At 37.2% G+C, this 14,739-nt stretch overlaps 1 protein-coding gene across 6 annotated transcripts in view; it reads right to left on the bottom strand.

Annotated features, from left to right (window-relative positions):
• Positions 1-13,622, bottom strand: part of LOC120419966 (protein grainyhead) — a 441,413-nt gene extending 427,791 nt beyond the window's left edge. For 2 of the 6 annotated variants that reach the window (XM_052711198.1, XM_052711199.1), the window contains exon 1: positions 13,149-13,619. The gene's annotated coding sequence lies outside the window, so the exon portion shown is untranslated. Of the gene's footprint in view, positions 1-13,148 lie in introns of all 6 variants that reach the window. The other 4 variants (XM_052711200.1, XM_052711202.1, XM_052711201.1 and 1 more) reach the window with 3 other exon arrangements.
• Between the last annotated feature and the right edge of the window lie 1,117 nt (positions 13,623-14,739).

The following is a 14,739-nucleotide window of genomic DNA, read 5'->3' as shown; positions in this document are numbered from 1 at the left end:
GCTTCATTTTATAAAGTACGTCACGCTAAAATCAGCCAAAATTAGCCAAAATTAGCCCCCCCTCCCTCCCTTTGTCACGCTTTTCCTATACTTATAACATGCAATGTCACACTTGCTCAGACCCCCCCCCCCCCCCTAGAGCGTGACCTCGAGCGTGACATACTTTATGGATGACACCTTGGCTGAATTTCAAGAACTACATTTCCCTCTTTAACATCTAATTAATTGGTAACTGTGCACACACGTCGTTATTTCAACATTAATGTTTGCAGAAAGATTACATTTTTCCAAACATTTTTTTTCACTGGCAACAATTAAATAAAGTTGTTTTAAAGGTTCCTGTCTGTAGTAAATGCAAACACTAACAGTTTTAATTTTTATCAATCACAGACAGAAATTTGATGACAGATAACTTGTACAAAAAATGTTATTTTAAACTCGATTATTTTTCAAAGTAATAGAACTTTGCTCAAAAGGATGAAAAAACTCCCAGAAATTATTGTAAATGATGTTTTAAAAAATTTGTATCAACGCAAAACCTTAAAAAATATATATTTCAGAAGCTGCCCAGTTGTAAATAATTAAAATTTATTTAAATTATTCGATCATGATCCAATAAAAAAAACTTGAGAATGATATTTTTTTTACTGTTCATTTTGTAAAAAAAATAGTTCGCCCCCCCCCCAGGGAGAAATTCCTCACCGGTTGAGAAACACTATCTAAACATTCAGAAAAAAATTGAACAAAGACTTTCTACAATTAAAGAAAATTTTTGGGTTGGAAGTTTGACTTGTTTCATGTGATTAAAGATTTAAATATGTATTTTTTATGAGGTCCACATTTACTGTGTTTTTAGATAAATCCAAATAAAAAATACTATAAATAAAACGAGAAAGACATAATAAAAGTGATGCAGGTTTTTGTAAAACAAAATTTGCTCAAAATAACCTCCCAAACACGGGAAAAATGTTAATTTTTTTTTTTTCATTAGGCCGTTGCAAATATTTTTTGAAGTTTATGTCCCTCGACTCTGACCAAAGCCGAGGGGTGGGCAAAAAAATAAAAAAGTTTAAACATTGAATTTACGAGCCATGGTTTCAACATTTGACATTTGATTAGACGCCCGATTTGATGGCGTACTCAGAATTCCGAAAAAACGTATTTTTCATCGAAAAATACACTAAAAAAGTTTTAAAATTTTTCCCATTTTCCGTTACTCGACTGTAAAAATTTTTGGAACATGTCATTTTATGGGAAATTTAATGTACGAATCTACATTGACCCAGAAGGGTCATTTTTTTCATTTAGAACAAAATTTTTCAATTTAAAATTTAGTGTTTTTTCTAACTTTGCAGGATTTTGAAAAACTTTTTTTCGTAAAATCGCAATAACTCGTGATGTTTATAAGCAAACCCCTTATGTCTACATATCAAAATTTTTGTAATCGTCTGCTCTACAATTTTGTAGGACATTGTTACACTCTAAAAAATAACCCTGCAAAGTTAGAAAAAACACGAAATTTTAAAATGAAAATTTTTGTTCTAAATGAAAAAATGACCCTTAGATTCGAAAAGAACATAAAATTTCCCATATAATGACATGTTCCAAAATTTTTTAGAGTCGAGTAACGGAAAATGGGAGAATTTTTAAAACTTTTTTAGTGTTTTTTTAATGTAAAATACGTTTTTCGGAATTCTGAGTACGCCATCAAATCGGGCGTCTAATTTTACATAAAAGTCCCTTCGACACCAAATTTCGATCTCATCACCGTTTCAGTCAGCAAATTATTGAAAAACACCTCTTTTTTCGCATGTTCAAAAATGGAAGGGGTCGTACCGGCCCTCCGTCACGAGATATCAAAAAGCGGACCTCGGATTCGTGATCAGGGACAAAAGTTACCCCTTGGGACAAAGTTTCACGCAAATCGAAGAGGGGTCGGGGCAACTTTTCCCGATTTCGTGTGAGTTGGTAGAGAATTACCCAGTTATAAAAAAATAGCTATTGCAAATGAATTAAAATTAAATAAAACAATGAAAAAAATCTGGGTCGAAGAAGTATGTTTGGGGAATTCTTTATCACAACAGTGACTTGAACGGTCACCCAGGCGATGAACTTCTATCGGACGCACCAAAATAATCACACTGGGCGAAAAGTCACTGACGCTTGGAGGCGTCAATGGCTTTGCACAATCGTCCCATCCCAAACCGTCAACCCGTCGAAATAATCTCTTGAGAAATGCCGCCACCTTGACGTTTCGTTTCGGACGCAGCCAAAGTCCACGACGCCAGTGCTGACAATTATCTTCAAGGTGTTAAGTGACCATTCCGTTCAGCGATCTTAAACCGCCGGAGGGCATGTGCGGGCTTTCCGGCAAAGGTTTCGTCCTCGGGCCAATACATTTTGGACTTTCCGTGACGCAAGAGAGTACGCGAGACTTTTGAGAGTCATTTGACGAATTTTGCCAGGTTCGGTCGCGGCGGCAAGTGACGAACCTGCTGCGCGTAAAACGAAGCAGCAGAATCACGTGCACGTTTGACCGGATCAGCGGCTTTTGAAGAGGTTCGACTGGTTCGTGGACCGCAGCAGGACCGGTTGACCGGGCCTCGCCGGACTGGTTCTGGCAGCGTCATCGGCTGACCCGGTCTGCGGTTGTTGTCGTTGGTGTCGTCATTAGTTCAGGGCGCTGCTGGTTTGTTATTGTTGGGTGGTTTGTCGGAGAAACAGGTAGGCGAAGGCTCAAGTATGGTTCTTGAGAGTCATAAAACGGTTGTGTTTGTTTTTATCGAGCGTTGATAAAGTGTTAGTATAACTATACGATTATCACTTTACTAATTAACTAAAACTTAAAAATGAAAATAAACGAAGAGAATCGACATCATGTTATATCACCTTAAATTTTATTCCAAGATTGAAAAAAATGCCTAAACTGACATTATATTTGAAAAAATCGATTGTAAACTTTTCAGAATACATCACATAATGCATGTTTATGTATTTTTAATCGAATAAAAACTTTTAAACCTTTTTTAAAAATATTGAATTTTGGGAAGACAAAATATATTTTCTTAAATTAATCGATTTTTCGCAAATTTTTAGTAGTGGCATTACTGTACTTATGTTTTAGTGATATATACTTTTCTTCTCATTTATTTTGAAAATCAGGCTTGAATTTTGGAGTTAATTTTTTTTTGCTGTTTTATTTTAGATTGTCGAGCTTTAGTATGACCCTTAAACCAATCTAAAGTTATTTAAAATATTTGAATAAAAAATAATTGATATTTTTTGTTAATGGTTCTAATATCCAAAGTCCCATACAAATCTTCGGATAATCGAAACTTCGGAAAATCGAGACTTCGAATAATTAAAACATTTCTATGTTTGTTTGTAACAACTGATTTATTGTCAACAATGCTAAAGGTGTTGTTAAATAAATTCAAGGAGTTAGATTAATATTTACTTTTACTATACAGTAAGTATTCAAATCGACTAACTCATATAACAAATAAACAGATAAGTTCCATTCTATTTCCCCAAAAGCATGATTTCCAAATCGCATGCACCAAATCATTTAATCTTCATAATCCAATTACCAAAATCCTCCTGCAGCTCGCGGCCATTGATCTCTTTCTTCCTCGATTTCGAATCTGCATCTGCAAATCCCTCGGATGCCAATTCCCTCCAACTCTCTCTTCTCTCCCCTCCATCAAAATTACATGCCGGTTGCAGTCTTCCGAAAAAAAAAAATAAACCTTCCGACAACAACCAAAACCGAGGAAGCAAGGGCCCCGAACCAAGAAAACTGAAATTGTTTATGGTGGAAATGTCATGACATTTCATTAAATACAACAAGAGAAGAAAAAAACCCTCCTCTGCATCACATACCAAAAAACCCAGTGCGCGGAGATTCGATATTCTCACACTCACACACCCTGTGGACCACAAACAGCTTCTTTGTGCAGTGTGTGCCCATGTGAGTTTTATCCGCGATCACCAATACCACCAGCAGCCCAGCAGCTTGATCGGCGACAACGACTTTGAGACTACTTTTTGATTCTCGCACAGTCGAAGAGTCATAAATATACGATTTAAAGGTATAGTCAAAAGATAACCTCACCTCAAGACGGGCACACACCAACACGCCAAACGGCGATCGCGTGTGTACGATCATAACACCACTACTAGCACCACCGCCACCAGATGCGAGATCATGCGCGCGATCAGCCAGCGAGAGGAGATCGGCTTTCCTGTCCTGACGACGGCGACGATCTCTCGCGGTTGATGGTGTGCGGTGTTGTGTTGTGATCGCGGCCCTTGAGGCAGGGGTGTTGCGAGGGTTTTTGCGGGGTTCGCCGTTTTGGGGTGGATCAGGATCAGCTGTTTTTTAAGTCAAAAAAGTATCTTAAACTTACTTGGGTCAATATTTTGTTTTTTTTTATCATTCTCTGAGTTACAAGGGTTAATTTATGATATTCTTCTTTTATTTTCAGTTAATATTCGTTTGTTTTGTTTGATTTTTTATTGTATGAGGCCAATTCTACATCTTTCAATAATAATATGTTCGCATAATTTGTTTGATTTTCTTAAATCATGTTTATTGTTTTTTTTTTTTTTTGCAACAAAATTTATCCTTTTACATTTAGTGACAAAAAACACTAAAACATTGTCTAGGACCAAATTAAAATAGTTTCATACTTATTTTGACTTTAGCTCGCAAAATGTAGCAATGTATAAAGTAGTCCAATCACCATACACATCAATTTGTAACAATATTCTTTCTTTATCCAGGAATTCTAAAAATCGAATTTTGAATAAAAACTTATTTAATCCACCTATGTGGTTGATGCCTTCCTCACTTTTTACCAACAATGGGTAATATGAGTGGTAAGGACACATATTTCAGCTATTTTTTTAAAGTCCAGAAAAATAAGTACACAGATATAACTTAAGTTGTCATAACTCGAGACAGGGTTGCCAGATCTTCAATGTTGTGGACTCGTTGGAAAGGTCTCTCGATTATCTAACCAACGATGGGTCGGATGATGGTTCCGGACATCGTTTACATGCATTTAAGTGAGATCCAGCTTCAAAAAAGTACATAAATATCACTTAAGTGGTCATAGCTCGAGGCAGGGTTGCCAGATCTTCAATTATGTGGACTTGTTCGAAAGGTCTCTCGATTACCTAACCAACGATGGGTCGGATGATGGATCCGGACATCGTTTACATACATTTAAGTAAGATCCGGCTTCAAAAAAGTACATAAATATCACTTAAGTGGTCATAGCTCGAGGCAGGGTTGCTGGATCTTCAATTACGTGGACTCGTTGGAAAGGTCTCTCGATTACCTAACCAATGATGGGTTCGATGATGGATCCGGACATCGTTTACATGCATTTAAGTGAGATCCGGCTTCAAAAAAGTACATAAATATCACTTAAGTGGTCATAGCTCGAGGCAGGGTTGCCAGATCTTCGATGTTGTGGACTCTTTGGAAAGGTCTCTTGATTACCTAACCAACGATGGGTCGGATGATGGATCCGGACATCGTTTACATACATTTAAGTAAGATCCGGCTTCAAAAAAGTACATAAATATCACTTAAGTGGTCATAGCTCGAAGCAGGGTTGCCAGATCTTCAATTACGTGGACTCGTTGGAAAGGTCTCTCGATTACCTAACCAACGATGGGTCGGATGATGGATCCGGACATCGTTTACATACATTAAAGTGAGATCCGGCTTTAAAAAAGTACATAAACATCACTTAAGTGGTCATAACTCGAGACAGGGTTGCCAGATCTTCAATGTTGTGGACTCGTTGGAAAGGTCTCTCGATTATCGAACCAATGATGGTTCGTATGATGGATCCGGATATCGTTTACATGCATTTAAGTGAGATCCGGCTTCAAAAAAGTACATAAACATCACTTAAGTGGTCATAACTCAAGGCAGGGTTGCCAGATCTTCAATGTTGTGAACTCGTTGTAAAGGTCTCTCGATTACTTAACCAATGATGGGTTGGATGATGGATCCGGACATCGTTTACATGCATTTAAGTGAGATCCGGCTTCAAAAAAGTACATAAATATCACTTAAGTGGTCATAACTCGAGACAGGGTTGCCAGATCTTCAATGTTGTGGACTTGTTGGAAAGGTCTTTTGATTACCTAACCAACGATGGGTTGGATGGATCCGGATATCGTTGACATGCATATAATTGAGATCCGGATATATGTGAAAACACATTTGTATACATAACTTTTGAACTACTTATCGAAACTTCAAACAATTCAATAGCGATGTATGGGACCCTAAACCAAGTCGAATGCAACTGGTTCGATCAAAATCGGTTCAGCCAGTGCTGAGAAAACTTGGCAAGATTTTTGAACACATACATATATACACACACACACACATACACACACACACACACATACACACACACACACACATACACACACACACACAGACATTTGTTCAGTTTTCGATTCTGAGTCGATATGTATATATGAAGGTGGGTCTTCGAGCTTTTAATAAAAAGTTCATTTTTAGAGCAGGATTATAGCCTTACCTCAGTGAGGAAGGCAAAACTAACCTTATTTGGTTGGTTCTTTTCCCACTCTCACCCAAATCTGGGTCAAAACAGATATTCAGGGAAAAAATATCTGAATTATTATCTTTTCGTAACCAAAGTGCCCAGAATCTAGAATTTTGTTTGGAGCCAACTTAATTTAACTTCAAGATCTGGTCTCAAAACATAAATTATTATCATTTGAGTGAACCCAACCTGATAAAGGTTGCCATATTTTCCAACTTTTAAACTCGTTGGAAAATCTTTCGATTGCCTATCTAACAAAAGGTCTGATGATACAGTAGACCCTCTCGTTGTCAATATTCAAGGAACCGTCGAGAGAGGGAGTTATCAAATTATAGAACCTAAATCAAAGCTATCTTCTTGAACGGACAATTTCATTGACAGCTGGAGCAATATTGATATCCAGAAGATCGACAGTAGCGTGGCTTACGGATATTTGAAAAAGACAAAAGTGTTCAATTTCGAACGCCTCGACTGTAATTTTGTAGCAATATGGCCCCAGAAAATAGCCTGAAATTTTGAGCGCATTTGGTGAAGGTTTAGTATTTCCACCATTGGCCTGAGGTTATTATGGAACTCCTAAAAATTACCTATGGGTAATTTTCACTTTCAAACTCTTCTTATAGAAAGTTTCCCAAACTCCAATCGAATTTTTCTATTCTCATGGTTCTTATAGGTTTTTATCCGGGGAACAACAAAGCGCTAGGAATTGATCCCGAAAAGAAACAGGATACTTTTTTTTTGATTATGGAAAAAAATATAACGTGCTCTAAAAATGTGCCTGTATCTTTCCGGGATTAATTCCTAGCGCTTTGTGATGTTGTACAAAGTTGTTCCCCGAATCAAAACCTATAAGAAACCTCGATTTTGAGAAAAAAATCATGGGGCATGGGAAAATTTTCTCGAAGACGAATTAAAAAGTTGAAAATAATTAAATTAAATTTATTGAAATTTCTTTATAACTTCCGGAACAACAAAACATTAACCAAATGCGCTCAAAATATCAGGCTAACTTTTGGGGCTTTAATGATACCAAATTCCGGTCGAGGCGTTCAAAATGGAACACTTTTGTCTTTATCATATATCCGTGAGGCTCGCTAATCGACAGCCAGAGAGTTAACTGTAGATCCAAACAAAATATTCACACAGATCCAGTGAGATCCAGATCAGAAAAAAACGACACGAATATTTCTTAAAAAGTCACAACTTTAGACAGGGGTGCCAGATCTTCGAACTTTGAGACATGTTTGGAAAGATTTTGAATTACTTATTCAACAAAAAAAAACTTTTGTGAATAATTTCATTAATGAATTTTGCTAGATTTTGATACAAATGAAAACTGAAATTATTAAATTTATTTTAACTACATTGATTATATTTAAAATAAATTCAGTCTGTACAACATTTTTAGAAATGGCTAAGTTAACGCCATCTCACATAACCGTTGCCCTGACCCCTATTCAATTCCCGTGAAACTTTGTTCTTAGGGGTCTCTGATCACGAATCAAAGAACCTTTTTTCGATATCTCGTGGGTCACGTGACAATGGGGCGGTGCGACTTCTTTCGTTTTTCTGGATTTTGATTTGTACCCGTAAAGAAATAGAAGTGTGTAGTCAAAAAGACTTTTTTTTTTGAAAATTGGACGCCCGATTTGACGGCGTATTTTAACTTCCGAAGAAGTTTTTACATCAAAAGTTCATGTCATTTTATAAGAAATGAAAAGTATACTTTTAAAATCATCAAGGAGTTCTCAGAGAGGTCAATTTTTTAATTTTAAAATTACGTATGGGTAATTCTCTACCAACTCATACGAAATCGGGAAAAGTTGCCCCGACCCCTCTTCGATTTGCGTGAAACTTTGTCCTAAGGGGTAACTTTTGTCCCTGATCACGAATCCGAGGTCCGTTTTTTGATATCTCGTGACGGAGGGGCGGTACGACCCCTTCCATTTTTGAACATGCGAAAAAGGAGGTGTTTTTCAATAATTTGCAGCCTGAAACGGTGATGAGATAGAAATTTGGTGTCAAAGGGACTTTTATGTAAAATTAGACGCCCGATTTGATGGCGTACTCAGAATTCCGAAAAAACGTATTTTTCATCGAAAAAAACACTAAAAAAGTTTTAAAAATTCTCCCATTTTCCGTTACTCGACTGTAAAAAATTTTGGAACATGTCATTTTATGGGAAATTTAATGTACTTTTCGAATCTACATTGTCCCAGAAGAGTCATTTTTTCATTTAGAACAAAATTTTTCATTTTAAAATTTCGTGTTTTTTCTAACTTTGCAGGGTTATTTTTTAGAGTGTAACAATGTTCTACAAAGTTGTAGAGCAGACAATTACAAAAATTTTGATATATAGACATAAGGGGTTTGCTTATAAACATCACGAGTTATCGCGATTTTACGAAAAAAAGTTTTGAAAAAGTTACTTTTTGCGTTTCTCTTTGTTTCGTCGTCCGTGTCTGTCGCGGGTGACCATGAACGGCCATGATCGATGACGACCAACTTTTTCAAAACTTTTTTTCGTAAAATCGCGATAACTCGTGATGTTTATAAGCAAACCCCTTATGTCTATATATCAAAATTTTTGTAATTGTCTGGTCTACAACTTTGTAGAACATTGTTACACTCTAAAAAATAACCCTGCAAAGTTAGAAAAAACACGAAATTTTAAAATGAAAAATTTTGTTCTAAATGAAAAAATGACCCTTCTGGGACAATGTAGATTTGAAAAGTACATTAAATTTCCCATAAAATGACATGTTCCAAAATTTTTTACAGTCGAGTAACGGAAAATGGGAGAATTTTTAAAACTTTTTTAGTGTTTTTTTCGATGAAAAATACGTTTTTTCGGAATTCTGAGTACGCCATCAAATCGGGCGTCTAATTTTACATAAAAGTCCCTTTGACACCAAATTTCTATCTCATCACCGTTTCAGGCTGCAAATTATTGAAAAACACCTCTTTTTTCGCATGTTCAAAAATGGAAGGGGTCGTACCGCCCCTCCGTCACGAGATATCAAAAAACGGACCTCGGATTCGTGATCAGGGACAAAAGTTACCCCTTAGGACAAAGTTTCACGCAAATCGAAGAGGGGTCGGGGCAACTGCTGTGTGAGTTGGCGGAGAATTACCCGTATTCTTATACAGCAATTCCCCACAAAAACAGATTGATTCGTAAAAATAAGTTCTCCGATTGGGCTCAAATTTTTTCTGGGAAATCCTTGGCCGAAATAATTAGACCCGTACATTAAATTGATAGGCTTTTAAGGAAAAATAGTTCAAAGTTTCAAATATCTAGTCAAACATTTGAACAGGTCAAATGAAAACTCTTTTGAGGGTCTCGTAACCAAAGAGCCTATGCCTGAAAATATTTTTATCGAATTCCTCGGAAAATTTTACATGGAATTTTAAAGTTATCGCAGTTTTAGTGAAAAAAGCCGATTTTTGCCGATTTCGTCATTTTACCTTTACTGCGCGCGGTGCGTCGAAAACCCCAGTTTTGATTTTCGTATCTCGAAATGTTGAAAACATAACATCACCATTTTTTTGATATGTTATGTAAAATTTTGCGAGGAATTCGGTAAAAATATTTTCAGACATAGGCTCTGGAGAAAGCTGGAAATCTGAAAAATTTTGTATTTAATCTACTTATCGGAAGTCAAATGTATAATGCAGAGACTCTCACGGCATATTTATGAGAAATTGTATGGATGAACATGAAACCATCGATTTTCATCGACTTTTCTGAAGAAAAATCCTATAAAATCCTATCCTATATTAAAACGTTACTAAATCCACCTTAAGGTGGTTGGTGCCTTCCTAACATTCATGTTGTATTTTAGGTTGTATTTACAAATTAATTTGAAAGTTTTTTATTTTAATTTTTATATTTTTTTCATTTATTTTTTTTACTATTATTTTTTACCATAACAGTAATTTTAATTTCTTTTAAAACCAACTCTCCAAAATAAAGAAAAAGGGGGGGGAGGGATGTAATTGAATTTAAAAATGCTGATATGCCAACATTAGGTGCACGATGGAATTGCATGCTGTCCCCCTAGTCTTAGTGAACAATGTTTCATGAGTTGTATATTTTGGTAAAAAGTTCGTGTAAATCTAGGTGTAAATCTTTGTCGAGACAAAATGATGTATTCAGCAACATAATTCATACAGACTTTTCCAGAAGAGACGCGGACACTGCTTAAGCAAGGTGGCAACCGGGCAATACGCATGCTGCGCGGGTTTGAAAAAAAAATAAAATAACAGGCCAAAGTCTGAACATTTCAATGCAAAAAGTGTTTTAAAATGCATTTTACACTAGTTCAGATGTTTTGCAATCATTACTTTTCAAAAAGGAAGATTTAACGAAACAAAAAAAAATGCGTCAAAAAACTTTTTGCGATACGAAAATTGATTATTTTTAAAAATTCAAAAGATGTTTAAATCAACCCAAACATGCTAAACATGATTTTAAACACAGTGGAATGCATTTTAAATCAATGTCAGCTGATTGTATTTAAATTTCCATTGCAAAATATTTTTTCCACCTGATTTTCGGGCCAACTTCGAAGAAGGAGGGGGGGGAGGGGGGTGGGGTGTGACAAAAACTTTAAATAAAATTTGTACTAGCCGTAAATCGAAAAAAAATCTTCAAGGTAAAAGTTGCTCTAAACCCCCCGACGCAATATTTCGCTAGATCCCGAAAAATTTCTTTCATGGTACCAAATATTAAACTTCTCGAATTTTTTATCTTAAGTTTCTTCTAGGATTAACACACCATGAATGTATTGTTTTTTCAATTTAAGATGAGGAAAGTTTTATATTTAAATGAACATTTTTGCATGATTCGTTAGCATAACGGTACACATCAACCTGAGTTTATGCACTGAGATTAATGTTACACACATTTGAGCGAGTTGTGACGCTATAACCACGGAAAATAGTGTCCAGGGCATTCGTGGAAATACAATGTGCCATCCCAGAGGGTCCCGGAGTACCAAACCTCCTTAGCATGGTGCTCCCAACGAATACAACCAAATCACGGAGCGAATGGCGGTGTGTCTCCACGCTTCTTCCTCTCCTGTCGATTCAGAATTGTGTTGTTGTTCGAACACTCTGTGTTCAAACTCAACACAATTACGAGTCATCTCTGCGATACGGCTTTACGCAGTAGGCCTGGCCGCTTTAACGCTTGTGATGTTTCAATGCATTCTAATGCAATGGCGCACTACAAATGTTAATAAATGACAAGAAGAGTGCTAGGCGTCATCTAACCTAAGGCATTCTCCAGGATCTGTCGAAAGATTGGCTGCGCTAGTGTCTGATTAGGTTATGTTAGATTAGATGAGATTAATGCTACACACATTACTATGTAAATTATATGTATTTGATTTTTTTAACCATATATTGTTCATTTAAACCAAACAACTATATTAACAAAATATTAAAAGCAGATCATTCAATTCCATTTGTGTTTTAATAGAATTTAACAGTCCCTATGCAGATATTACATTTTAGATTCATAGATCTGAACAAGATCTGGAGAATCTTTCGACAGAGCTGAATTTAGGAGCCTTTGCCGGGAAGCTACATAATTCTTAGTTTAGATTGCTAGCTGAAAGCTCTCATAGGTAACATAAATGTTAATAAAAAAAAAATCTAAAATCTTATTATTAAAATTATTTCAACAATGATACAAGAATCCATCAACAAATCATTTTAACTGTGTATGTAAATAAGTTGACTTCCCTTTAAACATTAATATTTTTTCCATCATAAAACAATGTTAGAAAAAGGTTTTATAAAATATGTTTACATAGTTCAATGAACTTTCACCCAACAAACAACAGTTTACATACTTATTGCGTTGTATTATGATCATTATTACAGAAAGTCAAATCAAGAATTGCAAAAAGTCAGTTATAACCTATTTCTGCAGTTGAAACAAACAAATTAAAAATACGTTTTGATAATGTGTTTCAGTTATTTTACAAAATTTAAATGGGCTCTGTTCATGACATATCAATACTTCTCAAGATACCACCCTCTATGGGCGCCCTAGCCCCCTTCAGAACGCCCCTGCCCTTTCGATTCGAGATTACTGCTGACTGCTCGCGACCTCAGCCTCGCGCTTTTATTGGGGGGAATTTTATTTTCTTCGATCGCTGGTTTTTTTGAATAATTTATTGACCAAACTTTTGAAAAATGGTTTCGCGTGATCATCCTCTCATCTCTCCTTGCGCACCCCTCACCACACCATATTTCTCTTAAGCCTAAGACTTAGCTGCATTAATTAAGTCAGGACGGCGACGACGAAGAATCTGGGGTTCGTCGCTTGCGTGCATGTTATCCTTGTTGGTGTTTTTTTGCTACGTCGATTTGCAGCTGATTTTGCTGCTGATTTCTTGCAGTACGATCCTGTAAAATTGCATTACATGCTAGCTTTCTTCCCTTGATTCAGCCACCAGGAATGCTCACTTCAACATTTCTCATCCCGAAGGAACTCCATGACAACACACTCGTTTAAATCACTATCGACACTCCTCTTACCTCTCTTTCTCTTTCTCTCTCACACGCACGCAACTCTCCCGCTAGATGCTTCTTCCTTGTTCTTCCTCTCCCCCTCACAACACTTTGCACTCTCCCACCACCGTCGATCGCTCTCTCGCTCTCTCTCTCTCACACACTCTTCGGTGCTGCACAACACACTTTGCGCGATCGTGTACGCACTGCGCTGCGCCGTGATTCCGCGGACACGATCCTGCTCCGATCGCCAGCCGACCGTTCGCCCCAAACTCCCGGAAGTGTCCCCCTCGCTGGCGGAAGCTCCTCCCGATCGCCTGTCTGTCACAAATGTTGCGCGCGCGCACGTCCAATCGCACCTATTGTGAGCCCACTTAACGCGCACAAAAGTTCCGCCGAAAATTCCGTCAAAAATCGTCGTAGATTCCAGCAGGTGTCCGAACTCTTCGAACTAAACTACCTCTACTAGGTTTCTTAGCAACTGCGCGCCGCCGCGATCGGCCAGGTTCACCAGGTTGGCCACAGGTCCAGATCCGGGCTCACAACTACAAACGACCGGGGCCGCGATCGTGCCTTCTCGGTCGCACGATCGCGCAACGATCGCAGAAGGGAACGAGAGAGAACACCTCCTTCCACTTAGTATTGGTACGATCTCACCTGCGAGAATTGGTCACCACCGGAGGCTTAAGCCACACTACACTGGTGCCGTGAAGGTGTATTGTATCTGTGTGCGCAATTTGTGTTGTGGATGCCGCGGGGAAGCACAGACAAGGTAGGGCGTGTGTGTGTGACAAGACCGATCGACGGACCGACGGCGGCCGAGAGTGACTTGACTTTAAGAAGTCGCGTCGTCGATGTTTTGGGGGAAGAGGAAAGGAAGAAAAAAAGAGTTTCTTTATTATATTATGGTACGGATTGTGGAAGTACTGTTGGAGTGGAGGGAAAGGTGTTGTGTTCCTTCTGTCAAGCTAGTTGTTGGTGGTTGAGCTCTTTTTTGACTTTTCTAAACCAAATTTGGAACTTTTGTATAAAGCGTAGTTTTTAGCAAGAAAAAAAACATTGACTCGGAAATGTTGGCAAAGATTTTTCTCTACCAACTCACACGCAATCAGAACCAGCTTCTTTAATGATATCAATAAAAAAATAGTAGTTTATGCAACAAGTTGCAAAAAGAGGATTTTTTTCAGCATGAGTCGTACATTTATCCAACGAGGTTCACCGAGTTGGATAAATACGAAGAGTGCTGAAAAAATCAAGTTTTGCAACGAGTTCCATACAACATTTTTTGCAATTCCAAAAAACACACACTGAGTGAAATTTTATGTCAAATTTTCGTGTATTTTGTCAATAAATCGTTTAAATCAAAAAAATGTTGAAAAGTGTTACTTTTCGGAACAAGTGCTGAAAAGTTCAACTTTTCAGCATTTATTTTGAAAAGTGTTGCTATTCGATTCTGTTATTTTTGGTACAGAAAAGTAGGCCATTTCGTCGTTCAAGAATGACAGGAAAAGTAAGTAGTTTCACGACGGAATTGCAGAAACGTATTTTTCATCAAGAAGAGTTAAAAAACGTTTTCAAATCGCTGCCATTTTAATAATTAATAAATAAAATAAATCCA

The sequence above is a fragment of the Culex pipiens genome, chromosome 3 (genome assembly GCF_016801865.2).
Source record: "Culex pipiens pallens isolate TS chromosome 3, TS_CPP_V2, whole genome shotgun sequence".
In the NCBI taxonomy this organism is placed as follows: Eukaryota; Metazoa; Arthropoda; class Insecta; order Diptera; family Culicidae; genus Culex; species Culex pipiens.
This window is presented reverse-complemented; position numbering and strand designations above follow the sequence as displayed.